This window comes from Podarcis bocagei (genome assembly GCF_964188305.1).
Source record: "Podarcis bocagei genome assembly, chromosome: 13".
Classification (NCBI taxonomy): domain Eukaryota; kingdom Metazoa; phylum Chordata; class Lepidosauria; order Squamata; family Lacertidae; genus Podarcis; species Podarcis bocagei.
The window spans coordinates 21401331-21426939 of NC_138138.1; the positions used below are offsets into that span (position 1 = coordinate 21401331).

The 25609-nt window shown below is 47.5% G+C and overlaps 1 long non-coding RNA gene across 1 annotated transcript in view; it reads left to right on the forward strand.

Moving 5' to 3' along the window:
• LOC308571361 overlaps positions 1–25609 on the forward strand; it is a 40419-nt gene that overhangs the window by 14124 nt on the left and 686 nt on the right. The window contains exons 2-3 of the long non-coding RNA XR_014001333.1: positions 19842–19922; positions 22001–22100. This is a non-coding gene — a long non-coding RNA (uncharacterized lncRNA). The remainder of the gene's footprint in view (positions 1–19841; positions 19923–22000; positions 22101–25609) is intronic.

A 25609-nucleotide genomic window follows, 5' to 3' on the forward strand; every position in this document is an offset into this window, starting at 1 on the left:
ACTCTCAAGAGTCTCCTCCAGCACCATAATTCAAAAGCATCCATTCTTCAGCCATCTTTATGGTCCAGCTTTCACTTCCATACATCACTACTAGGAAAACCATAGTTTTAACAATACAGACCTTTGTCAGCAAGATGATGTCTCTGCTTTTTAATATGCTGTCTAGGTTTGTCATTGCTTTTCTCCCAAGAAGCAGGTGTCTTTTAATTTCCTGACTGCTGCCACCATCTGTAGTGACCATGGAGCCCAAGAAAGTAAAATCTCTCACTGCCTTCATTTCTTCCCCTTCCATTTGCCAGGAGGTGATGGGACCAGTGGCCATGATCTTCGGGGGTTTTTATGTTGAGCTTCAGACCATATTTTGTGCTCTCCTCTTTCACCCTCATTAAAAGGTTCTTTAATTTCTCCTCACTTTCTGCCATCAAGGTTGTGTCATCTGCATATCTGAGGTTGTTGATATTTCTTCCGGCAATCTTAATTCCGGCTTGGGATTCATCCAGCCCTTTTTATGCACAGCAGATAGCAGCTTGCAGGCTCATGTGAACCTCTCACTCTTACACAGTTCAATCTGTCTCAGATTGAATTGTACATTCCTGGTAAACTCCCTTGAATCCCTCTTAAAAGAATAAAGACGCCACAATCTTATTCAAAGTCAATAAAAGAAGTTTACTCACATCAGTTCACAGTTGGATTCCTGAAGAGGCAGACTTAGTTGCAAATATGTACATGTGAATCTACCCCATATGGGGGAATAATCTCAGTGCTTCTGCTAGCTGAGAGCTAGCAGAGCAGTCCTAGCTAAAAGCTGGTCCAACGAAAAAGGAAGCGAAAAAGAGGGAAGGGTGCTGCGTGACTCGTCCTTTTGTTACCTGGACAGTTAAGGCCACACCCACCTTCTACCACATACAAAAGGAAGGATGCTCCAGCCAGGAGGAACAGGAAGTTTCGACTGGCTGGACCAAACATTCCCTCGCATGTCTTCTCTAGCGTTACAAGGAATGTTGTACTTGACTGCCTCTCATGGATCACATCTCACAGCATTCTGGCCTGCGAACCGGCCCTATCATTGGGCAGAGGGAAGTGGCTACCTCAGGCAGCTGGTTTGGGGTGTTTTGTTTTTATGTCATTTCATGTTTTATTATTTTTGCCACCAGGAAGCGGGGGAGGAAGTGGGATTTCCTGCTTCAGGCGCCCAAACAGTGTGACCAGCATTAGATGCTAATAGTCCTGGTTAGTAATCCAGCTGCTGTGGGGTTTGTTTGTTTTTTTACTACTCCATTAGTAAAATATGAGTCTCTTAATCTCATGGTTGTGGGTTCGAGCCCCACACTGGGCAAAAAAGATTCCTACGTTGTAGGGGATTGGCCTAGATTACCCTCATGGTCCCTTCCAAAGCTACAATTCTATAATTTCCAAGTTGTCTTCAAGGACAGCCCCACATGCAACACAACACAGTAGTCTGGAAGGAATGGTGACAGAGCATGGGTGCTAATTTGTCCTGACCACTAGCAGAAGCCGACGGGGCTGTCAGGATCTCCGCTCGGCCAAGCTGATAAAGCTCATTTTCTTCCCCCAAGTCTTCAGAATCACCTCCTGACGTATAACGACCTGAGCCTTTGATAAGGCTCCAAGGCATGTTCCATTCAGCAGAGTTTACAGCACAGGAAAGAGACAAGAGGTTTGGGCTACATTGTAAAGAGTTTATTTCTAAGCTACGCAGTCAGAAAAGACATCCTCTCTCTATGAAAGCAGAGAGCAACTGGACAAAGAAACAAAGGAAACAGGAAACCACCAACGTCACATCCTGTCTCCTCTCCTGTGAGACTTCCAACAGTCTGGAAGCCCTGGAATGTAAACAGAGTCCTGTGACTCCAAGCAGCTGCTCAGTGGCAAAACAGAAACTAACAAGGGCATGGGGTGCTGTGAGATGATGTGTCGATGGACTGACTCAGTCCAAGGTAGTCAGGCTAATTCTCAGGTCACATCCACCAAATACACTCATATACCACTTTAACAGTCATGAAGCATGCTGGGAACTGTAGTTTGCTAAGGGTGCAGGAAGCTGTAGGTCGGTGAGGTCAGCACCCTTAGCAAACTACAGTTCCCAGGATTCTTCGGGGTGAGCCCTGACTGTTATCAGTGGTATCAGAGTGCTTTAAAGGCATGAGGTGGGCTTGATCACTGTCAATCTGGTAGGCTGGGTCACTCAAAAATTAGCAGGACCTTGGACAGATCCATACTAGCCATTGGAGTTATGCAGCCCAACTGAGCTTTTCCCTCTCCCAAGATCTGCTCCCTTGCTAAGAAAAAGTATTAAAGGAACCACGAATGAATTGGAACCATGTACTCTGTCGACACTCTTTCTGGGGGTGTGGCCTGTGTGACCAAGTGGACTTAGTTGGGGTACTGGTGGAGGGAGAGATCTGTTGGCATCCGTCCGTCTCAGGAGACAATGGAGGAGTGTGCCAAGCTGTTGGAAGGTTGCAGCGCCTTCTGTGGTGCAGAGACCAATACGGGAGAGACATGTTTTGTTGCAGCTGGGGCAGGTGAAGGCATACGGTTGTGCTTCTGCAGATACACCATGGCGTTCCTTCTCTCTGCGCTCCTCCCTCCTCTGGTCACTGCTATAAGCGTATGACTTAACTGCCCATCTCCAGGCACTGTGGTTGTCCACAAGAGATTCCCATGGGGCAGGGTTGATGTTGCCAGCCTTCTTGTCACATTTGTAGACATCTTTGAAGAGTAGAGTTGGTCTGCCAACAGGCCTGGTGCGGGAGGCAGTGGAAGACAGGGGTGCCTGGCGTGCTCTGGTCCATGGGGTAACGAAGAGTCGGACACGACTAAATGACAACAATCTTTACCTTTACCTTTAAGCCAGAGGTTATCAACCTTTTTGAGTCCATGGCTACCTTGACCAACAACATTCTTTCTGTGGCACCCCTGTGGGGCTCAGGATCCCAGTTATGTCACCCCTCGCCTGCAAAGCTGGCAGCCTCTCACCCTTTTTTGAACACTTTCCCTTGTGGAGGGTTCCCTTAGCCTCCTCTCCCCTCTCCTTGGGAGTCCTCTGGGCAGCCGCTGCTGCCACCCCTGGTCTCTGAGCTGCCCCCCACTGTTCCAAAGAGAGGTGCCTCCTCACACTGCCCCACAGGGGCCTGGGACTTGTCTGTCCATTCCCAAGAGCAAGGGCTGGTGGACTGGCTGGCTGGGCTCCCTCGCCCGCTTGCTTGCTTACTGGCGAACCAGCACCCCTTGGCCAGCCCCAGAGACACCATTCACCTGCGGAGCTTGTAGCCACACAAGCCTTTAGGAGGAAGAGACAGGAGAGGGTTTCAGAGGAGGGAGGGAAGGAAAGAGAGGCAGAGGTCAATGTTGTCCGCAGCACCCCTGACTATCATTCAAGGCACCCCAGGGTGCCCTGGCAAACTGGTTGAAAACCACTGAGGTAAGCAACCGATCAGCCTGACTTCAATCATAACACCCAACCACCCTTTAGAAATCCAGTACAGTGGTACCTCTGGTTACGAACTTAATTCATTCAGGAGGTCCGTTCTTAACCTGAAACCATTCTTAACCTGAGGTACCACTTTAGCTAATGGGGCCTGCCGCCGCACCACCACACGATTTCTGTTCTCATCCTGAGGTAAAGTTCTTAACCCAAGGTACTACTTCTGGGTTAGCGGAGTCTGTAACCCGAAGTGTTTGTAATCCAAGGTGCTTGCAACCTGAGGTACCACTGTTTATTTCTTAGTCCGGAAACCAATGCATTTCAACGGCCATTGTGTGTCCTTTGTTTAGGCTGTTCCCATCCTGGAGCCCAATACATTTTGCTGCCTGAGGCAGAGGACATTCCCAATGTGTCCATTCCCAATAAGCCTGCTAGTTAGCTCTTACTTCAACCCTGGAGTTGTGGCAGCATCCCGCACGGCACCAGAGGGCTTTCTCTAGTTTAGGGCAGATTGCAAACTATGCACTCACCCCTCCACATTTGCCGCCCGAAGCAGCTGCATCACTCTGCCTAATGGTAGGGCAAGCCCTGTCTCCAATCCTGCCCCCCCCCCGCTTCAGAATCTATTCAGTGACTTGGAAGACTGGTGGCAGTGGGGGAGACTTGCTGTGAATTATTTGCGACTAATTACTTCTTGCCTCTATTTTTGTCCTCTCGTTCTTCTCCACTCCCACCTCTTCCCCTTCCCCTGGGAAGATGCTGTCATCTCCGACTCTGATAAGGCGTTGTTGTTGTTTTCTCCTCTCCCTGTGACACGTCGATAGGGAAGCAGGCTAAAAGCGGATTTAATTATATATAGGGGGTGTTTTCCAAAAACAAAGCGGTGATGTATTGGCTACATACAAAGCTGTATCGGCTGCTTCACCCTCCTCAGATACAAAGCACTTTGCCATTCCTCGTGTTCCACATTACTGGAAAATGGCAAAGGGGAGGGAGAAAGTCACACAAACCACCTCCCCTGCGTTCAAGAGAGATCACAACAGATCTCTCAGCAGCAGTGGCGCTTTGGCGATCCCACCCTTCCCTTTTCCCAGAATAATCCCCTTCCTAGATCAGAGCAAAAGTCTATCTCAGCAGCCTTAGGGGCTAGCATTAAGAATTCCCGTTCCATTAAGCGAAGGGTCGTAGCTCAGTGGCTGTCAGAGAGCGAGCCGGCAGTAAATCACACTGTCAACGTCGGACTTAACTCTTTATTAGCAGAAACAGGATCTCCACAGACTCGGCTGAGTGTCAGGCCTAATGAGCACATGTGGTGGCCTGGGAGTCTGATTCAGAAGCTGAACCTGAGGAGTCCCAGCCTGCACAGGAGTCCCCGCCTCCAGGGCCGGCTGAGCCGGGGCAGGGGCTTGAATCTGAAGGGCCTGCACCTGTGCCAGATCCTCAGGAGCAGACACCAAATGTATCCACTCTGGCTCCGGAGGTGATTGAGGACCCATTGCCTGCAGGTATGCCTCTCCCAGCCCTGTCAGGGGAAGGTGAAGCTGCCCCTGGGTCCATTAGCCCTCCAGCCTCTCCTGAGCTGCAGAGGCTCAGGGCAGAGAGGCAGAGGGAACTAAGTTCTCTCGGGAGGAGTGCTCGCCTTAAGGCCAGGAGAGGCGGGTCACCTGTGGGCCGGGACCGCCCCTGGCCTCAGAGGAGATAAAGGCCAGTCAGCCCAGGTTGCAGGAGCAACGTCGTTGGAAACCTGTTTTTGCCAGACCCAGACCTGTTCTTCCAGAGTTCCCGACCACGCCCCGCTTCTTGCTTTGGACCCCGCTTCCCCCTTGGTGGACAGTCTCCAGACCCTTGAGCCAGGACCGGACTCTGACCACGCCTCACGGTAACCTTCCCCCGGGACCAGCACAGCGCAACAGCTCATGCCCAGTAGGTCTTATCCCATAAAAATCCTTTGCCAAGACTGCTCTGCCCATTTCAGCCCTCTTCTGGTTCTGTAAGGCAGGGGGGAATGAGGAAGAAGGGAGCTTGTCGCAGCAGGAGGGGGAGGCAGCTGTGACTCTTCACCAGCCTGACTCATCTCTGCCTCTTGGCCTCCCTTTTCCACTCACTGGCTTCAGCTTCTGCCTATGATTCTGGACTTCTCTCTGCCCCACACTCTCCCAGCTCACTAAGCCCTGTCACCTCTTCATCTTTTGACACTTCCTCCTCCCAGTCTCCTCCCTCTGACCACTCATCGTCATCCCACCACCATTCCCCAAGTTCTGAACCTCCTTCCCTTGCGGGTTTCCCAGCTGGTTCCTCCCACCGTTCCTCTGCATCCAACCAGTCCATGACAGTGGCAGGACATCTGCACTGCATTCAGAAGGTCACAGGTTCGAACCCTGGTGTCTCCAGATAGGGCCGAGAATGTTTCATTGCCATTGCCAGAAACCCTGGAGAGCTGCTGCCAATTGGAGTGGACCATGCTGAGCTAGATGGACCAAGCATCCTATCAGAATCCCAGAATCCTGATTGGCTGCTGTTATGTATTCAGTGGGGTCTGTGTTTGCCTGAGCTTCAGTCTGGACTAAGGCTTCTGAGCTCCTGTGCTCTGATTCGATACATGATGGCCAATCACAGAACATTTCAGGACTTGGACCTCTGCCATTGGCCTTTGAACTCTGAGTCGTGATTTGCAGCTTGGAAGTTTAGACAGCCAATCACGTTGGGAGTGGGAGCGGCCCAGGCTTTTCAGAAATGTATATAAGCAGTTGCTTTGTCCCTGTTCCCCAGTTATGTAGTTCAATAAAGGTTCTTGCAGTTATCACTGTGTCTTGTCTACACTTCAGCTTCAGTAAGAATTCCCTTCCTAGGCCAGAGCAACCAGGATGGGGGACTGTGTGTTGAGGTTCCTGCATTGCAGGGGGTTGGACTAGATGACCCCTGGGGTCCCTTCCAATTCTATGAGAATAGAGGATTGTGCTCCTAAATATTATAATAATAATAATGATGATGATGATGATGATGATGATGATGAACTTTTATTTACTTCCCGCCCTCCCCGGCCGAAGTCAGGCTCAGGGCGGCTAACACCAGATATATAACATTAGTATAAAATCAAACAACAATCAAATTACCTCCTAAAAACAGTTCAAATCAAATTACAGTCTAATTGGATGGCTTTCCGCATCTGCCTTTCGGATAAGAGGATAAGAGGACTGTCTTCTGGAAAGTAGGAGCCAGTTCACCCTAAAGAAGACCTCGAATTATGAGATGTGCCGTCCTTTCTGACATGTTAAACCTCAGATAGAGAGGTTCGGAGTCAGAATGGAAAAGCACCAGGGCCATGCAAGCAATCAAATGCGATCAAATGTAGGCTTTTCTGCTTGGCTGCAAAGCCTGAAAAGTGATCAGACCCGACATGGACAAAACCAGGTTCCGGCCGCACAGATCATTAGGAGAGATGGGATCTCAGAGACACAAACATTGAGGTAATTACACACAGGGCTGTTCTTCAGGCAAGGGGAGAGTTTGGCTTCCTATCCTTCCATCCATTAGCGATCTCTATTTCCGGCAGCCCGGAGGCATGAAGAGCCATGTCCCCTGGGCAGGGGCAGAGTCCAGGGGAAATGCTCACTTGATGCGCAAGAGAGAGATCAGCCTTTGTCGATCTCATTGCTTGGGAAAGCAGAGAAAGAAAATCAGCACGATTGTATCAGAAGTTCAGAAGGATGTCCCCCGTCAAGACTTCCCTCAGCTCCTCTCTCTGATTTCTCAGCACATGTTATTCTCTGCATATTGTAAAATTATATAAATCCTTATATTACCTATCTACCATATTATCAATCAATAAATTTGTGGATGTTTATTCAAAACCTGCCAAGGAGTCCAGTTCATTTTGTTGTCTTTTTAAATATTTTAAATACTTTGTAAAAAGTTCCCACTCTTCTTTAAAGTCACAGTTGTCCTTATCTCACAATTTGTATGTCGGTTTCGCCAATTCTACATAGTTCACTTGCCACTGTTCCTTTGTCGGGGTTTCCTCATTCTTCCATCCTTGTGCTTTCAAGACTCTTGCTGCTGTTGTAGCATCATGAATAAATTCTTTGTTTTCCTTGGCAGGTCTTGTCCTACAATCCCTAACAGAAATGCTTCTGGGTTTTTTTACAAATGTCATTTTAAACATTTTCTTCAATTCATTATATATCATTTCCCAAATTTTTTTAATTTCTCTGCATTCCCACCACATATGATAAAAAGTCCCTTCCTTTTCTTTACATTTCCAACATATGTTTGACCCGGTTTTGTACATTTTGATGGGGAAAGGGGGGGAATAATGAATATGATATGTTTTGAGATATTGTTATGTTGAAATTGTTAATAAAAAACTTTATATAAAAAAAGAAGTTCAGAAGGACAGTTTGGGGTGGAGCAATTTTTTCCATGCACCCTGTCGCCATCCCAGATTTTGCACAGCTGTGGGCCAAAGTAACCCCTTACATGTGGAAGAAGGGTGAACACTGTTTCCCTTTTGTTTTCTATTCCACATACAAACACACACACACACACACACACACACACACAGAGGGAGGGAGGGAGGGAGGGAGGGAGGGAGGGAGGGAGCGAGCGAGCGAGCGCCACAACCAGTTCACAGCTTTTGCAGGGAGAGTCTTTACATACTTTTTTTAAAATAACATTTTATTGATTTTCCAAAAATAACAAATAAATAAATAAATCATAACCAAATTTTTAAACCACAGGGTTTTTTTGGTCGATTTCCCTCCACTATCCCTCTTGGTTCCATTGCAATATGCTTGTTCATGCACGTCCATAAAACCTTATATCCTCAATGATCCAATTTTAAAACCTTCTCCATCTTATTACAAGTGACTTTTAAAAGTTATACTAATGTAAAAATCTATACCCAAAGCTTTTTAAAAATATGCATTAAACATTTCCCCCTTTTTGTAATAATTTGTCCTGCATAATTCAATAATTTATTTTGCCAATCTTCTTCTTTATCTTCTTCCTTTACATCTTCACATACAAAAAGTGGTCATATTGATTCATTGCCCGCCAAATCCACAGTAAAACAAAAACCTCTGTCAAGATCATCTCAGCAGCTTCACCAAATAAGTGATTGAGCTTTTCAAGTTCTCCAGATCTCCCCATCGGACAGGGTGCTAAAAATAACAGGATGTGGGGGGGGAGAGAAAAAAATTTGGGCAATTGTGCAAACTCCCCAGATCTGTCTATAGAACCATAGAACTGTAGAGTTGGAAGGGACCGTGAGGGTCATCTTAGCCCAACCCCAGTGGCGTAGCGTGGGGGGTGCCAGGGGTGCCGGCCGCACCGGGCGCAACATTTGGGGGGCGCGTTTGGCCGGCCCTCCTCGAGGAAGCAGGAACCCCACTGTCCTCGGACCTCCTCCGAAGGCTGGCAGTGGGGCGGAGAGACCTCCTCCCGCCGCCAGCCTTCGGAAGGCTGCTCCAAAGCCTGGTGGTGGGGCGGAGAGACCTCCTCCCACCGCCAGCCTTCGGAAGGCTGCTCCGAAGCCTGGCGGTGGGGCGGAGAGACCTTCTCCCCGCGCCAGCCTTCGGAAGGCTGCTCCGAAGCCTGGCGGTGGGGCGGAGAGACCTTCTCCCCGCGCCAGCCTTCGGAAGGCTGCTCCGAAGCCTGGCGGTGGGGCGGAGAGACCTTCTCCCCGCGCCAGCCTTCGGAAGGCTGCTCCGAAGCCTGGCGGTGGGGCGGAGAGACCTTCTCCCCGCGCCAGCCTTCGGATGGCTGTCCTGAAGACTTGTGGTGGGAGCAGTGGCGTAGCGTGGGGGGTGCAGGGGGGCCTGCTGCACCTGGCGCAACATCTGGGGGGGGCGCGGAAGAGACTCGAGTGCTAAAATCCACGGGTTAGGGGGCGCAAATTACTTGCCTTGCCCCGGGTGCTGAGAACCCACGCTACGCCACTGCCCAACCCCCAGCAATGCAGGAATCTTTTGCCCAACAAAGAGTCTCATACTTTACCGAATTGGTGGTTTGAGCCCAACCAGGGACAGCCGTGGGCAGAATTCCTGCGCTGCAAGGACTTGGCCTAGATGCCCTCAGGGTTCCTTCCGACACTATCGATTCTATGATCTTTAATAATGCTTTCCAGCAGTTTTCCCAGAACAGGTGTTAAGCTAATATACCTGTAGTTTCCCTTCTGGACCCCTTATTTAGGAACTGGTGTTATCTGGTCCACTTTGCAGTCCTCAGGTCTGAAGGCTGATTCTGTGGAACAAGTTACATATTTTCCAAAGAAGACCAGCAATTTCACATTTGAGTTCTTTAAGAACTCTAAGGTGGGTGCTATCCAGACCTGGTGATTTGTCCTTGTTTTCATGTTCCCTTCCCTTGGGTTCCCTTCCAGGGAAAAAAGTTAGTCCAGGGACAAAGAATGGCAAGTACAATGGTACCTTGGGTTAAGAACTTAATTCGTTCTGGAGGTCTGTTCTTAACCTGAAACTGTTCTTAACCTGAAGCACCACTTTAGCGAATGGGGCCTCCTGCTGCTGCCGCGCCACCGGAGCACAATTTCTATTCTCATCCTGAAGCAAAGTTCTTAATCCGAGGTACTATTTCTGGGTTAGCAAAGTCTGTAACCTGAAGTGTATGTAACCCAAGGTACCACTGTATTTCCAAAATGTGCATAACACACTTGAATACAGATAGATAGATAGATAGATAGATAGATAGATAGATAGATAGATAGATTCATAGTACTTGACAGGAGTGGAACTAGGATTCAGGAGTCCCTAGCTTGCGCTGTCCAAGGCTATTTCACTTCATCCATCACAACAATACACACATTAAAAAAGGATCTTTGATGTTCAGGAGAAATGAAAAAAAATCATAAAGCGTTTCTGACAGGTGGGTATTGACATGCCAGTGCCACTAGGGGGCAGAGCACAAAGGGGACAGAGGTGTTGTGTCCTCCTATCGGCAAACAGAAACATGCAAGTGGGGCTTCCAACAGAATTGTTACGAGGAGGAATGCTCCTGTTCAGGTTTCCAGACTGTTCATTCCCATCACCGGCATTCCTCTATTTCTCCAGCACCCCAACAGTCAGGCTTCATCTGCACACTGCATTTAAAGCAATAATACCGTACCACTGTAAACAGTTGTGGCTTCCCCAAAAAATCTAGGGCAACCCAATCAGATGGGGAGGGTACAAATAATAAAATTAATTTTGTTGTTGCTGCTGGTGGTGGTGGTGTTGAGAGTTAAGAGGAGACCCTATATCATTCGCAGAGCTATGGTTCCCTGCGGACTCTGGGAATTGTGAGGGCCTCCTCGCAACCCTTAGCAAACTACGGGATTCTTTGGGAGGAAGCTTTGGCTGTTTAAAGTGGTATGATTCTGCTCTAAATGTATAGTTCAGATGGGGCCTCAGTCATGCCTCCGGAGCATACTCTGTTCTCATTGAGTTAGGATTGTTTTTCTTTAAAATACCGTATTTTTCGCTCTATAAGACGCACCAGACCACAAGACGCACCTAGTTTTTGTAGGAGGAAAACAAGAAAAAAAATATTCTGAATCTCAGAAGCCAGAACAGCAAGAGGGATCGCTGCGCAGTGAAAGCAGCAAGCCAATTCTGGCTTCTGGGATAGCTGCGCAGCCTACATTTGCTCCATAAGACGCACACGCATTTCCCCTTACTTTTTAGGAGGGAAAAAGTGAGTCTTATAGAGCAATAAATACGGTATATTTTGTACTTCTGTAAACCTTGCAGTTGCCCCAAGCCCTGCTGTTATCCCTTGTGTGTGAGAAAATGAGATCTGCCTCTCCCTAGCTGCCCACCTGTCTCTTTCACACACACACACACACACACACACACACACACACACACAAACTTGCATTTCCTAGACGAGAATTCAAGGCCATTTAAAATTCCCTAAAATAGCAAAGCGGGCCATTTATAACGAAGTAGCAATCAATACGTTGCGCAAACACACACACTTTCCCAAGCAGTGAGAAGCTCAAAGGCTGCTGATCTGAGTTCCTTTCGGATGGGAGAGCACCAGAGACGGCGGGTGCCTTTGAAATATTTGCTTTATTTACCGCAGAGGGAGAAGTGGAGGCATTTGTACAACACAGGCAGAAGATCCTCACTCCAGGAGCAAACAGGGCGTTGTAGCCCGTCTTCCAGAGCCTTCTAAATTCCTGGACAAGATCAGAAGCAGAATTGACAGCTCAGATTTTAGGGATTCGTGCCTGTGCAATAACAGTTTTGTGGAGATTAAGGGCTCCTTCGAATGACCTGCTTATGGAGCGTTCATCCTGATTTGCTTGCACACAGTTTACAAAGAAATTGCACCATGCCTGTGCTTTATTGAGAAAACATGTTTGCAGGGAGGATATAAGATACTGAGCATTCATCCTGATTTGTTTGCGCAGAGGCTGTTAAGTTGTGGGTGAACATATCAGACGACACAGCGATTCTTGAAACAGCTTTTGTTTATTCACAGGCCAGGACAGAACTGAACTAAAGGGTTCAATCAGCCTGCTTATATAGAGCTCCAGTACAACGTTACTGTAACAACTTTCTAAAACTATCCAATCACTGAACGTCACTTTCGATCCCTTATTTGCATAACTATCTACAGTATCCCCCTGCTGGCCCAGGGTGAGAACTTCAGTACATAACAGAGGCAATATGTCTTTGCACCCCTCAGTCATTACCCCACACTTTTCAGTGTATCTCCCCACTTTCCTAATCACAAATAGGCTGGTGGGGGGGGGTAACTGGATTTGATGTGCCAGAGCAACAAACACTTACCCCCATATATGCCCACTCAACCACTTCAATCTGTGGAACGGGCACTGATTCAGGTGCCACAAAATGCTTATTCCACACTTGTAAGGAATCCATCTTTTAGTGTGGCAGCAGCTAGACTTTGGAACTCCCTGACTCTTGGCACCAGGCAGCGACCTTCACTGTAACCTTTTCAGCTCCTGCTTAAAACATTTTTCCTTAGACAAGCCTATGCAGATATGCAGAAGTTACATGTGCTACGTTTCTTTTTTAGCCACTGTTGGTTTTAATCACCTTCTGAATATTTTCAAATACTTGTTTTAAAATGTTCCTTTAAAAAAAGTATTTTTTATCGTACAATACAGTCACTGCAAAGAACAGAACAGACCCTCCAAGGGCCCCTTTTGTTTCAGGGACGGTCCTGGATTTACAGAAGCCATCCTGGTTTCTGATCTGATCCCAAAATGTCCTGCTTTTCCTTAAAGGTAAAGGTAAAGGGACCCCTGACCGTTAGGTCCAGTCGTGGCCGACTCTGGGGTTGCGGCGCTCATCTCGCTTTATTGGCCGAGGGAGCCGGCGGACAGCTTCCGGGTCATGTGGCCAGTATGACTAAGCCGCTTCTGGCGAACCAGAGCAGCGCATGGAAATGCCGTTTACCTTCCCACCAGAGCAGTACCTATTTATCTACTTGCACTTTGACGTGCTTTCGAACTGCTAGGTTGGCAGGAGCTGGGACTGAGCAACAGGAGCTCACCCCATCGCGGGGATTCAAACCGCCGACCTTCTGATCGTCAAGCCCTAGGCTCTGTGGTTTAGACCACAGCACCACCCGCATCCCTGCTGTTCCTTAGGACATTCCTATTTAACTGTTCATACCTTACAGTTTTATTTTATATATTTTATATATATTTTCTAAAGCCTTTTGAGGTTTTTCTTGCAATCAAGCAGCATATGCATTTCACTAAATAAATAAAAGAAATCGCACAGACCTAAATATCTGGTGCAGTGGTACCTCGGGTTACATACGCTTCAGGTTACAGACTCCACTAACCCAGAAATATTACCTCAGGTTAAGAACTTTGCTTCAGGATAAGAACAGAAATCGTGCTCTGGCGGCGCGGCGGCAGCAGGAGGCCCCATTAGCTAAAGTGGTGCTTCAGGTTAAGAACAGTTTCAGGTTAAGAACATACCTCCAGAACGAATTAAGTACTTGACGCGCGGTACCACTGTATGCGATTGGAACCCCTCCTGCAAAACAAAGTTTTTGAAGCAATAAACCAGAAAACACTAGATGGCGCCATTGGCAAATGCTTTCGTTGAACCGTCCGCTTCCTATTTGAGACAGAATGTTTTTTTTAACAAACAAACAAAAAACTAGGTGCATCCTAACAACTGCTTTGAATGTGCCTAATTTAGCTGCCGCAGTGCAAACAGATCAATGCTCTGCTGATTTTGAGCAATGCCATGTCGGGCTGTGAGCAAGCGATGCCTTTTGGAAATGCACTGATATTAGGAAGGCAGCAAAAGAAACATGACGATCCCTTGGGTCAGCTGTTTCTATTTCCCCCAAAGACTCCCCCCTCCCAGTAAACGTAACCTTCAGTAAACATAACCCTCAAACCAAGGGCTGCTGTGGCCCAGTATACCTGAAGGAGCGTCTCCACCCCCATCGTTCTGCCCGGACACTGAGGTCCAGCTCCGAGGGCCTTCTGGCGGTTCCCTCCCTGCAAGAAGCGAAGTTACAAGGAACCAGGCAGAGGGCCTTCTCGGTAGTAGCACCCACCCTGTGGAAGGCCCTCCCATTAGATATCAAAGAAATAAACAACTATCTGGCTTTTAGAAGACATCTGAAGGCAGTCCTGTTTAGGGAAGTTTTTAAAGTATGATGTTTTATCGTGTTTTTAATATTCTGTTGGGGGTTGCCCAGAATGCCTGGGAAAACCCAGCCAGATGAGCGGCATATAAATAATAAATTATTATTATTATTATTATTATTATTATTATTATTATTATTATTATTATTATTATTAGACCATGTACAAACAAACCTCAGTTGTTGCTTTTGCTGTCGCAGATTATTCCGAGTTCTTTCCTTGATACTTACTCGTTCATCTCTGTACCCTGGGACTCTATTCTGTGCCCCACACAAGAAGGGACTGTGTGTTTCCAGTGGCGTAACGTGGGTTGTCAGCACCCTGGGCAAGGCAAGTAATTTGTGCCCCCTAACCCATGGATTTGCGCCCCCTAACCCTAACCCCCAGATGTTGCGCCCAGTGTGGCCGGGGCCCCCTGCACCCCCCACACTACGCCACTGTGTGTTTCAGATACCTGACTGGCTTCAAAACAGAATTCAGCCTGAGTTTCAGAAGACCAAAACATCAACAGTGTTAAACGGGGTAAATGCCTTCCCCCAGGAAAACGAGCATCCACAGTGCACTCGAGGACATATCTAAGCGGGGGGGAAATCAAGGAGGTAAGTGACAAGTCAACCAGATGATCATCGCTTTAACCAGCGTCCCACAGTCTCAAAAAGGCAGCAGAGACGTGCAGCTTCCATTTCTGCATCTCAATTATAGCCCATGAACGGCTTCCAGGTGGCAAAAAACAACAACAGTCCATTGATTTTGCTTTGCCTTTGGCCAATTTTTATACTGAACGTCAGTTTTTCCCTCCCAGAGCAAAATGATTTAATAGTCTATGGAGCCATAACTCAAAAGTCCATTTGTCTGCTGGTTTCCAACATTTTGCAGTTTCCAGGCATGCTGCTAATAACAAAAAAGGGTATTAATGTTTTATATACCAGGTCTTCATTTCCTCCCTTCTCTTTTCTCACTAGAAAAAAAACAAAAACAGAACAGGTTAAGTTTTACTCCGAGTCGACCCATTGAAATCAATGTACCTCCTAATGGTTCAGCAATAAAGTTGCTGGCACATTTGCAAAGCTAAGCAGGGTCCAGTATGGTTTCAAATTGGATGGGGACCATGTGCTGAGATTTCCTGCATTGCAGAGGGTTGAACCATATGGCGCTCAGGGTCCCTTCCAATTCTATAATTCTATGACTAGGCGGCCCATTGGCTTGATCCAACTGGCTCTTCTTGCATTCTGGAACTGGGTTGTCTCACATTCACGCTACCTGCACATTTGAGCTGCTTCCTGGCTTCCTTCCTGTCCTCTGAAGCAGAGAACCAGCCTGTTCTGGGCTGAAACCACACCATACAAGGATCTCTCCATAGCAGCATCCCAAGCAGACACATTCCAAAGGAGTGATGCATCGTTTTGACCCAGAAGCTGTGATTTCATTTCTAAAAAGAGATGCTGAAACCCACCAGCTCCATTAAACCCTGAAAGCTCTGCATAAATACAATGAGGTTCTTGGTAAAAACAAGATCTCTTTCTGCAGTGTGTGGACCAGGGAGGAAGGTTTATTAGGGCAAACGGGGCCCTGCCCTACCAACGGCCGTCGGTCCTCATTCTTGCCTCACCTGGCTGCCTTCTTCCTGGAGAGATGCCACCTGCCCTACTCAGTTAGAAAGAACAATATTGTGCTCCTCCTGGAGTAGCTTGTCCACCTTTGGCTCCCCGTCCCAGACTCAGCTCTCAGCTGTGGCTCCTAGAAGCTGCCAGCATGCGGCAGCAGCCACACCATGGGAAACGGCTTCGGCTGGCCGGCTAAACCAGGAGAGGGTAGCCAATGGGTCTCCAACCCTCAATGAGAGGGATTTCTCCTGCATGCAAGGACAGGCTCCAGCAGATTGAGCGGAGAAGACCAATAGAGCCAGTGTGGTGTGGTGGTTAGGAGCAGTGGACTCGTAATCTGGTGAACCGGGTTCGCTTCCCCGCTTCTCCACATGCAGCTGCTGGGTGACCCTGGGCTAGTCATACTTCTCTGAAGTCTCTCAGCCCCACTCACCTCACAGAGTGTTTGTTGTGGGGGAGGAAGGGAAAGGAGAATGTTAGCCGCTTCGAGACTCCTTCGGGTAATGATAAAGGGGGATATCAAATCCAAACTCCTCCTCTTCTTCTTCTTCTTCAATAGTGGGTTCAGTGGTCAAGAAGGCAGTTTCTGCGCATGCTGCAGAAGGAAGTGAGGAGCAAGTGGGGCTTGTCCACCTGGGAAGGGAGCCCATCCAGGAAAGGAAAAGCTCTGATCCTCAACCTCCTCTGTCTTGTGGGATATCTTCGGGAGGAGAAACATCTCAGGAGTAAGCACTACGCAAATCCAGAGTGGAGTCCCTAAGACAGTTGGATGGCGCCTTGTACGCTTCCTTCTGGCAACTCCTGCAGCCCAACTGGTCCCGAACGTCTTGCTCTGCTTTCCTTTGGACCACATCAGCGAGGCCGAGAGGGGGCAGTCTTGTCATCTAAGCAGCCCAGGGCTGCCATACACACTTGCCCAGGTTTGTGCACCAGGGATGCTGCTAACACTGTGGTTTGACTTTACCGCTCATTTTCTCTCGAGACCAGGGGTCAGCAAACTTTTTCCACTGTCCCTCAGACCTTGTGGGGGGCCAGACTATATTTTTTGGGGGGTGGGGTGATGAACAAATTCCTATGCCCCACAAAAAACCCAGAGATGCATTTTAAATAAAAGGGCACATTCTACTCGTGTAAAACCACGCTGATTCCCGGACCATCCGTGGGCCAGATTTAGTAGGTGATTGGGCCAGATCTGGCCCCCGGGCCTTAGTTTGCCTACCCATGCTCAAGACAGATGGATGCCAACAACTGCAAGTTAAATTATCGAGCAGTCTATGGATGTTCGCAATGCAGCATGCAGGCTTTGGCGTTACACAGAACTCTTCTTTTCGGCCAAGATCTGGGTAACATGGTCACATTGCAGTCATTGATGGAGACCATCTGTCCAATGCAGGGGTGGGCAAACTTTTGTTAATCTCTTAGGGGTATCTGCTGGTGGTGGATGGGATTGAACCCAGCGGTGGGTTAGGCATAGCTGTCAACCGTCCTTTATTTGGCGGGAAACTCCCTTATCCCAGCGCTGTGTCCCGCTGCTGTCCCTTATTGATGATGTCCCTTAAATTTCCCGGGTTTCAAAGGAAGCAGGTCCTCTCCCTCCCTCCTTCCTCGACCCCCGGGAGCCCCTCCCCGCTGGGACTGGCGGGAGCCTCGGGCCCTTCCGCCGCCATCCTTCTCGCGGCCGCCGAACTGAGCATCTCTGCCTGGGACCTCCCCTCTGCCCGCCGCCGCTCCCGCTAGGCCGTACTGTGGCTGTGCCGCCGAAGGACCCAGATGAGATGGGCAGCCTGGTGTGCTCTATGAATTGCTGAGGAGCCTTGAGGGGAGAGCGAGGGCAACTACAGAGAAAGCAGTTCAGAGAGAGGAGGAGGAGGAGGAGGCGCAGGCAGCTGTTCCAAGGGCTAACCATAGAGGGGGAAAGTGGAGGAAGGACCGCAAGCGCTTCTCCCATAGATTTGTAGTGGTAGACTAGCATAGATGGTCTGATCTGCGGGTTTACTTCAGGCGCTATTTATTCCCCCCCCCTTCCTCCCGCCCCGCCTGATGGAACTGAGAGCTGCAGATGGAGCACGAGAGAAAAGATAAAGAACTGCAGCAGCATCTTCGTAGCTTGGACTTCATTTTGCGCGAAAAGTGTTTGCTGCTTGTAGTTATTTAATTGCAGTGTTTCATCAGCTGGTGTCTTGAGCAGCAACCTCTGGAAACGAAGGGCTAAAAAGCGGCGCTGCTCTCCCAAATGACCTGGTCCCTTTTAACTTGGTATTTCAGCTGGTTGACTAAAATCCCTTATTTTGGCTGCCGATCCCTTATTTTCGAGGCTGCTGGTCCCTTATTTTCAAATCTGTAAGTTGACAGCTATGGGGTTAGGCCAGAACTAAAAGGGACCAAGGCCATTCCCCACCCTCTTTCTGCCACTTCTCTCTCTCTCTCTCTCTCTCTCTCTCTCTCTCTCTCTCTCTCCCTGCCCTGGTTCCCTTTTCTTGATGCCAAGCAAAGCGTGGGAAGAGGAACAGAACACACTTGCCAGAGGTCTGACTGAGAACGTGAAGAGTGCTTTAGAAATTAGTCCACCAGCCGCTTGAAACTAGTCCAAGAGCCACAGGCCACCCACCTCCTGGTCTAATGGCAGGCAGCTGCTATAAAATCCTAGAAGTGCAGCGATGGGGTCTCAAGGGTCATCTAGACCAACCCCCTGCAAGGCAGGAATTGCAGCTAATCACTTGGCCGTTTCCTGAGTCCTGCCACCTGCCACCACTTCAGATCCGGTTATCAGGCAGCTTCATATGCTCAGCTTGGATCAGGATCCTAGAATCACAGAACGATAGAGTTGGAAGGCTCATCTAGTCCAAGCTGGAATCTCAGCTAAAGAATCTCTGACAAACAGTGATCCAACCATTGCTTTAAAAACTCCAATGAAGGAGAGTCCATCGCCTTACAAGGGCTTCAAAGAGCTCTTACGTGTCAACCTCCTTCTTAAATTGTGCTGCCCAGAATTGGACACTGTATTCCTTTTTTATATATACTAATTTTATTGCTTTTTCATTTTTATCATAATCACAGTTTCAATACATAATACAATAAATTCAAGCATTGCTCTAGCAGAGCATCGGCCTCCCCCAGCTCCTCTTTCTGACTTCCATACATAATTACTTATTTCACGGACACAGCTGGAGTAAAAGGCAAAGGCAAAAGACCCCCGGACGGTTAAATCCAGTCAAAGGCGACTATGAGGTTGAGGCGCTCATCTCACTTTCAGGCCGAGGGAGCCGGCATTTGTCCACAGACAGCTTTCTGGGTCATGTGGCCAGCATGACTAAACCGCTTCTGGGGCAACGGGACACCATGACGGAAGCCAGAGTACACGGAAACGCAGTTTACCTTCCCGCTGCAGCAATACCTATTTATCTACTTGCGCTGGTATGCTTTCAAACTGCTAGGTTGGCAGGAGCTCACCACATCGTGGGGATTTGAACTGCTGACCTTCCCAATTGGCAAGCCCAAGAGGCTCAGTGGTTTAAACCACAGCAGTGACAATCAGTGTCTGGGTGGAAATCGCTGAAGTATCCTGGAAAGTCCTGACGTATGGCAACCCATGTCAGAAGTGTAGATTTTGGCGAATTTCTTTAAAAATGTCTCAAAAGCTTCAAAGGCTTAAGAACGTTTGTGTCTGGATTTTCACTTCTTGAAAAATGGCAAACCTACCCCTGGATCCCACAGGGCTCTGCCTTGCTCTTGTTTTGGGGGTTGGGGCTAGGGTAATCTACACCAGAGCTTGAGTTCAGTCCATGTGGGGTGGGTTAATGGGAGGTCTGGGAAGGGGAAGTCTTCTGGACAGGGTTAAATAACTAACCAGAAGATGGGGAAAGGGAGTGGGCTCAGAGCAGGGGACACTGACAAGACTGGGAGGAGCAAAGAAGAGAGCAGGAGACATAAATTGATGCACTTGTAGCTTCTGCAATGAGAGAGAGAGAGAGAGAGAGAGAGAGAGAGAGAGAGAGAGGAGACTGTGGGAGAAGCAGCAGCTTTCCCCCTCTTTTAAAACTCCCTTGGTTTTCTGATAACTGGCAAAATACAGTTTCGAAGGAGGAATCATCAGCCAGGCAAGATGGGCACTCTCAAACTACTCTTGGCTCTGATCTTCCTATCTTTGCAGATGTTTCGTTTCGAAGGGGAAGCAGTGGTTGTGCCAGCATCGCAAGAAGAGGAGGCCTCTTTGAGAGACCTAGCCCCCAAGGTAACTTTGGGTTACTCCTGGATTTGGGCACGGGAGGTATTTTGTGAGAGCACGGGCTTAACTGTGTCAACTTTTCTCTTTTTCCCCTCTTTTCTTTTTTGCCTTGTATCGCTTTGTTCCTCTACCATCGAAATTCTTTCGATAACACATTAATGCCAGCTCAGGGTCAAGTCCTATTGAAATCAGTGGGGCTCCCTTTCTCAAAGCGAGTGGGGTTCGGATCGCAGCCTCGGGGTTCGTGGTTTTAAAGAGACTGAGAGACTGAAGGAATGAAAGTAGTGGTGAATTTTTTGATGGGTGTATTTTACTGCAAATGTGGGGAAACAGAACATCGGGACTGCTAACATTCTCCCCTCCCCCCCAACCCCCCAGGATGATTTTTAAGTATTTAAATAGATTAATACATTAATCGATTTACTGAACAAATCAACACTCTGTGCAATAAGTTCTACACCTGCTAATATGCAAAAAAAAAAAAAAGAGATATAAGGTCAAATAATTATATATTTATGCTCCACTGTCTAGCATAATAGCCAGCAAGGTGGCTTACCAAAATTTCAAATTACCGGTATTATTTTCGGGAAGCCGGGAGTATGTAAATTATAAATAGGATGCTTTGCACAGTCAATTATGACAAGATAGACCTTTGTGCATGTGCTTTAAACCACTGGTGATGTTTCGTGTTGTTGTTGTTGTTTTTAAATTGTAAGCTGCAGTAAAAGTCCTCTGAGTGAAACTTGGGATATACAGTGGTACCTCGAGTTACAGACGCTTCAGGTTACAGACTTTGCTAACCCAGAAATAGTACCTCGGGTTAAGAACTTTGCTTCAGGATGAGAATAGAAATTGTGCTCCGGTGGCGCGGCAGCAGCAGGAGGCCCCATTCGCTAAAGTGGTGCTTCAGGTTAAGAACAGTTTCAGGTTAAGAACAGACCTCCAGAACGAATTAAGTTCTTAACCCAAGGTACCATTGTATGACTGTTTGAAAGAAATCGGTCGCTGTGTTTCACTCTGGCTGTGGTGTGCAAGGAGCTCTCCTGTTGACAGTCACGTAGGAAATAATCTTACATGCTAGGCAGCTGTGAAACACAAAAGAGGTCAACCAAGAGGTTGCCTTAAACCGTTTTCATCAATACAGAAGGTGGGACACTTTCGAGTTACAAGAACGCCTGATCAGGTGGATCAGGTGTGCTGTGCTGTTCGGAAGGTTACATACTTTGAACCCAGAACCAGTGCCTAACCATGCCTGGCACAAAACACAAGGCACAGAGGTACTGCGTACATTCCCTCAGTGATAAACATTGCATTTTGCTGCCCCAGGCTCTTTTGTACGAAATCCCCCTGCTTCAGGGCTGGAGAACATGTTATGTGCCATTTGCACCACCCATTAGAAACACTCTTGCGTCACTTTAACAGCCATGGATCAGCATCCTGGGAACTGCAGTTTGTTCCGGGTGCAGGCCTCACAGAGCTACAACTCCCAGCACCCCTCAAGAGTTCCCAGGATTCGCCTTGCCTTCTAAAGTGGTCCAAGAGTGCAGTGTGTGTGTGCGTCCAAATGTGGCTGGACTCCCAGTTCTTACTAGCTCCAGCCAGCATAGTCAATGGTCAGGTATGATAGGAGCTGACGTCCAGCCGTATCTCACGGGAGGCGCAAATTTAGCATCCATGTCCCACGGGGTCCTGTTTTGCAGATATGTTCTTGCCCCAGCTTAGAGAGCTAGAAGAGGCTGTGAGCACACAATTGTTCTGGCTTCCACTTGGCAGTGGCAACCCTGGATATCTTGTCTGTGTTACCAGAATGGCTAGATGCCTGAGGTTCCAGCTTTGCTGTGCCTCAAGCAGCAGCTCCACCTACAGAGATCAGCTTCCCTGGATCAGGTATGAGGGCACGTTCGTGCCATGAGGACTAGCGACTTGCTTCTTGAAAACATGGAGAACCTGTGTTTGCTGTGCGGATTCCAAGAAATAATCAGGAGGTGTGATCCTGGCCTCATTCCTTGGGGTGCTTCCCTAGAGTGGGTTCTTGCTTGCCTTTCAAGCTACTCCTCAGTCAAAATACCTCTGGCCTTTTCCAGGATGACCGTCTGCAGAGAAGAGCCTTCCAGGACTTTGCTGACTTGGTGAAGAGGGGGAAACTCCAGCAGTTCTACGGCTTGATGGGGAAACGGGCCAGAGGTGAGTAAGGACTCCTTGCAAGTCGGCCTTCTAGCAGAAGCCCCTTGCTTTGTTGTTGTTTTTTTTAAATAGATATTTATTGAAGTTTCAGAAATGATATAAAAAAGACAAACAAAACACAGACAAAAAAAAAACAAGTATAATTTTGATCGCTTATTTTCTTATACCTTACTTCGCTGACCTCCTCCTACCTCCCCTTTCTGTATTCCAATTTCAAATTATTTATTCAGCAAGTCCTCTTCCTTAATTTCATTTAGTTTTTAACCTTTTTTTTCTTTTAACTTAAACATTACTGCTATAAACCACTTAGCTTCTAAACCATCATCATTCTAACATTCATTAATTTTGCAGTGTTTCTCAGCCCTTCCTTCAATTTGTTTTTGATAACCTTATTTTCATTCAGAAGCCCCTTGCTTTGGGGCATTGTCTGTGGCAGGGAGTGCTCTGTTAGGGTGTCTAATTTTTCATTTTAAACAATGGGTGGGGATGCCTCAAGCCCAGAGGAGAACCTTGACCCTCCAAGTCTTGCTATGTGTCCCTCTGGATTCTCCTCAACCTCACCCCTTCTTCCCAAGCCATACCCCTCACGAAACCTGCCCTGCACCCTCCTTGAGAGAAGACTCTCCAAGTGTCCCTATTTTCCAGGGACAGTCCCAGATTTGCAGAAGCCGTCCCGGTTTCTGATTTGATCCCGGAAGGTGGACGTCCCTGTTTTCACCAGAGAAATGTTGGAGGGTATGGAGCGTTGTTTACAGTGGTACTTCAGAAGTTGAATGGAATCCTTTCCGGAAGTGCGTCCGACTTCCAAAACGTTCAGAAACCAAGGTGTGGCTTCCGATTGGCTGCAGGAGGATATTATAGTAATAATAACATACTTACATTCTTCCAAGATTATTTAAATCCTATATATCTTGAGTTAAACTTCCCTTCCACTCTTTCCATGGTTTCCTATATACTATCCTTTTAACTGCATTTTCTTACTCTGCCAAATTATTTTCGTTACCTTGCATAATCTTACGTTGTAACATCTACTGCCAAGTATTTTTTTCAACCTGTTATGATTATTTTCTTGCTATAATATTTTTCCATGTAATCCATATTGAGTGTTTCTATTATTTATTTATTGAATGTGTTTACCACCCTTTATCCACAGATCTCAGGGTGGTTTGCAACAGAAAAATATAATATATATATAAAAAATCCCACTCTGTTAATGCCTCAAGCTCACCAAGATGGAGGGGTATGTTTGTGTGTGGAAACTAGCCTACAAATATAATATTTCCATTCATTGCCCTGCATACTTTTGCCTCTGGGCTCAAACCTCTGCTGGCCTGTGGCCCTCAGAAGGCGATGCGGCCCTTGGGCTGCAAAAGACACACCCTCCCCCGTTTCAAGCCTACATCTGTACCTTTAACAGCCAACGGTTATAAATGAACCAAACCTTGCTTTCCTTGGCACCTCCATGCTGAGAACAGCTGTGCCAAATGAATCCCTGTCTTTACCTTCAGAAAGGGACAGTCCCAGATTTGCAGAAGCCGTCCCTGTTTCTGAGTTGATCCTGGAAAGTCCTGCCACAGTCACACTCTGCTCACTAAGCCCTGTTACCTCTGCTGCTTCTGACACCTCCTCTTCCCCGTCTTTCCCCTCCTTCTCCCTCCTACCACTCATCATCATCCCACCACCAGTCCTCGCATCCCACCTAAGGTTACCAGATTTTTTCCAATGAATCCGAGGACATTTTTCAACTGCAGTGGATTTTGTATGGGGACCGATTTATAAATAAGGGGACGTCTGGCAACCTTAATCCAACCAGCCCATGACATGCAGCCCTAACTGGAGATGGTCAACTCTGAGAACTTCTGCATGCAAAGTCAGATGCTCCACCACTGGTCTAGGACCAGGGCAAGATTTAGGTTTGATGAGGCCCTATGCTACTGAAGGTAATGGGGCCCTTTATATGTCCAGCTGTCCTTTGCCAACAACAAATTGTCACTGTTTTTTGTGTTGAATATATGCTGTATGGTAAATTATGGACCTAACAGGTATCTAAAGCCATTTGTACATAACAAAATATGTATTTTATCAAAGTAATTGATATAGAAATGAGCAAACCAGTGATATTTTAGGGAGCAGGCTAGCAGGCGGGGCCCATTACTTACCGTATTTTTTGCACCATAACACTCACTTTTTTCCTCCAAGAAAGTAAGGGGAAATATCTGTGCGTGTTATGGAGGGAATGCCTACGAGTGGCATGCCTACGGATTTTCCTCCTCTAAAAACTACGTGCGTGTTATGGTCGGGTGTGTGTTATAGAGCGAAAAATACGGTACATCACAGGAGACTACACAACACAAAACACTATTGCTGTATGTAGGTTTTATTTTATTTGTTTTTTACCTTATATTTTGGAAATGTACATCCAGGTTTTTTTCCTTTAATTTTTTGGGGGCCCCCCGAGAGGGAGGCCCTAAGCTAAAGCTTGTTTAGCTTATACGTAAATCTGGCACTGTCTAGGATCCATTCTGCATGCCAAGGTGCTCTTTCCACTCTGCTTTATAGGTATGTAGGTTTGTGACACGTAAAGTGGCCCTCCCCACTTTCTCTGGTATCCATAATTTTGAGGAGAGATGTCCAGCTTTCACAGGGAACAGTCAAGGTATGGTATATCCAGCAGAAGCACACCCAAAGGGGTGTCCCAAATACATTGCTTATGTTTGTGAACCATCTTCCTCCCCAAATGCATCTGAGAGTGGAAGTGCCTAATCTCTGTGCCAACCTGTGCCCCTCTCTTTGCCACCCTAGGGCACCAAGGAGAGATGTTTAGAGGGCTGATGGGATGATGGTGCTCCTCTTGAGGTGGGTTGAGACTGAGGGTCTCATTTCCCTACATTTCTTATCGTTTCCACCCCACCCAACCCTTTAATGCGTATATATATAAGACTCACTTTTTCCCTCCTAAAAAGTAAGGGGAAATGTGTGTGCGTCTTATGGAGCGAATGCAGGCTGCGCAGCTATCCCAGAAGCCAGAATTGGCTTGCTGCTTTCACTGCGCAGCGATCCCTCTTGCTGTTCTGGCTTCTGAGATTCAGAATATTTTTTTTCTTGTTTTCCTCCTCCAAAAACTAGGTGTGTCTTGTGGTCTGGTGCGTCTTATAGAGCGAAAAATACGGTGTGTGTGTGTGTGTGTGTGTGTGTGTGTGTGTGTGTGTGTGTACTCTGCCCTTTCCGTTGACAATTTCCAGGGAGTTTGTAATAAGCAATGAAAAGACAATAGCAACAGAAATTTCTGCTATGCGACAAAGTAATTCGATAATCACAAGTGTCTATCTGCTCAAAGAAATAATTTAATTTGTTTCCTTGTACAGCGGTACCTCGGGTTACATACGCTTCAGGTTACATACACTTCAGGTTACAGACTCCGCTAACCCAGAAATAGTGCTTCAGGTTAAGAACTTTGCTTCAGGATGAGAACAGAAATCGTGCTCCGGCGGCGCGGCAGTAGCAGGAGG